The sequence below is a fragment of the Pollicipes pollicipes genome, unplaced genomic scaffold (assembly GCF_011947565.3).
Source record: "Pollicipes pollicipes isolate AB1234 unplaced genomic scaffold, Ppol_2.1 Scaffold_4219;HRSCAF=4965_pilon_pilon_pilon, whole genome shotgun sequence".
NCBI lineage: Eukaryota > Metazoa > Arthropoda > Thecostraca > Pollicipedomorpha > Pollicipedidae > Pollicipes > Pollicipes pollicipes.
In genome coordinates this window covers 8,841,902-8,844,504 of record NW_023596448.1, presented here as the reverse complement: position 1 = coordinate 8,844,504, position 2,603 = coordinate 8,841,902, and the positions used below count along the sequence as shown (strand labels likewise).

The following is a 2,603-nucleotide window of genomic DNA, read 5'->3' as shown; positions in this document are numbered from 1 at the left end:
GCCTCTCTTCACTGACCTTGTCCGTGTAAAAGTGTAACGCCCTGGAATAGTGAGTGTAGGCCTCGCCAAATATCAGCTGGCCAGTCGGGCCGGTATATAAGGACCCGCTGACCGGTGCAGGGCATCACTAGATCCCTGCACTCCGCAGAACACACACCCTACTCCGAGATGAAGCTGGTGAGTGCATGGGTCCTTTGAGTCTGGCCGGTATTACTTGCTGCCAGCAGTGGGTCCAACATGGTGTGGTTATGGTAGCTTGGGAGGGGGGGGGGGGGGCAAGTGTGCTTGCAACAAGTCTCAAAGTATTTGCCAGCTACACCAAAATCAGGTTTTTGGTTTAATCAATGGTTCAGATTTGGGCTTTTTCTACTCTCATGGAATCCACCATTGCACTGATTCTCTACTTTCCTGGATCCAATCTTCTCAGCAGCAACAAAACGGTCTTATCCGTCGTTTATCCAGCACAACATGAGAGTTTAGCGAGTGAGCAAAGCGCTGATGTGATAACCTCGTGCATGCCAACATTCCAACCACGACTCTGACAGGCCTGGTTGTTTTCCAAACCCGAAGTTTTGAGTACCGAGGTACCGTAAATAAAGGCCGTCATTCCAGACCAGAATAGTGATGCGAGTTCTGACGTCAGCTCATTTGGTTTCAGGTCATCGTTGCTGCCGTCCTGGCCGTTGCTGCCGCTGACAGGCGGCCCTCGTACTCCGCCCCTGCCCCGCCCTCGTACTCTGCCCCTGCCCAGCCCTCGTACTCTGCCCCTGCCCAGCCCTCTTATTCCGCTCCTGCTGCCCCCAAGTACGCCCCCAAGGTGATCGAGATCCTGAGCCAGGAGTTCGATCTGCGTGACGACCAGTCCTACGATTCCAGGTGAGAAAGATAAGCCCTTTTCGCACGGATTCTTTCAGGTTTTATAATTAGTGGATTAATTTATTTATTGGATAATCATGCCTATGGGGTGCGCACCTTTGCATTTTCCATCTATTTTTTGTTGACCAGTTCCAAGCAAGACTTACAACTATGAGTATTAAAACCCCAGTTTCCGTTTTACCCCGACATTAAAGTTTTGTATGACATACTTGCATCCTCTGTGAACACGCCGTCAAACTCACACGACGAAAAATATCATTGACAAAGTTATTCGCATTTCCACAGCTACCAGACTGCGAACGGCATCTACGCCTCCGAGTCTGGTCAGGCCGTGGCCGGCTACGGAGATGAGCAGAGCTACGCCGTCCAGGGCCAGTACAGCTACACCGGCGACGACGGTGTCAGCTACACCGTGACGTACGTGGCCGACGCCAACGGCTTCCAGCCGCAGGGTGACCACCTGCCGACTCCTGTGCCCACCGAGTACCCGACCCCGGAGGTGCCGGTGGCCCAGGCCAGCTACCAGGCGGCCCCTGCCCCCAGCTACCAGGCTGCCCCCGCCCCCAGCTATCAGGCTGCCCCTGCCCAGAGCTATCAGCCCGCCCCCGCACCCAAGTACCAGCCCAGATACCAGTGATCGTAAGTCAAGTGTTTCCTGTCCATCGTTGGGATAAGAGCAGTATACACCGACTACGCTTGTATGTTTGTCTATTTATGGTGATGTTTGAATGGAGCGTTTTGTTTGATTGCCCTGTGTGACTTTTCAATACATGTGCATCTCCCAAGAAATACACTGTTTATTGGATATGAAGGCGGCATGCTACAGTCAACCAGAGCACGTCGTATTAACTAAATTAGCTGATCACCGGCCTGCTGTGCTGGAGGAGCCCTGTTATCTTGAAAATGTCAAGTGTTTCTCCGGGTGGAGAGGAAAGCTGGCAATGACAGTTGCTGTCCCTTGGTGGCGGCGGGCTACTTCCGCGGGTCGCAGCAGTGTTTGTGGAGAGGAAAGGTGATGAGGTCAGTAGCTGTTTCTTGGTTGTGACGTTGCAAGAATGCAGCCAAACGGAAACACGATAGGTTTCATGTTCAAGACGGAGCTTTGGTCAGTCACGTTGTCGATATGGTCTTATGATCTCCGTTGGTCTGAAACAACCTTATGAACGACCTTTTCAACCCTTATCTATACGCTGTGTTCTTGTACAGCTCCGCAAGTGAAAAACTTGGGGTGTGTAGCTGAAGTGGTTAACAGCTAAGAGTGTAGATCACGAGCATGAAAATTTCAGAACAATTACGTTGTGCTCTTGCCATCACAACGAACCAAAAAGTGGTTTGCTGGGTTAAATTATGCGCACTAATGTTGGTATTTAGTATTATTTTATCACGAGCTCCGGCGAATATGGCTGAAAAACCACAAGTGTGCTGGGTCACTATCCAGGAATTTTAGTAAACGGCGGAGACTGAAAATTGTGTTAAACGATAACCACCATCACCTAGTCCCAACTAACGACAACATCAGATGATTTTACAGAGAACAACAGAATTTTAGTAAACGGCAGAGACTGAAAATTGTGTTAAACGATAACCAACATCACCTAATCCCAACGTCGACATGGTTGGTCGACAAGTCGACAGGTAAACCCTAACCAGCAGCGTAAGTGTTGAAACAAGGAATGGTGGTAGGCAAGGACACATCTATGACGTATCTCCTGACCTCTCGCCCAGAG

The 2,603-nt window shown here is 50.4% G+C and overlaps 1 long non-coding RNA gene across 1 annotated transcript; it reads left to right on the top strand.

The window, feature by feature from the left end:
• The first annotated feature begins 702 nt into the window (after nt 1-702).
• Nucleotides 703-1,665, top strand: LOC119096072 (uncharacterized). The gene is made up of 2 exons (XR_005093999.1): nt 703-876; nt 1,162-1,665. It is a non-coding gene; the product is annotated as an uncharacterized LOC119096072 (long non-coding RNA).
• Nucleotides 1,666-2,603: the final 938 nt, after the last annotated feature.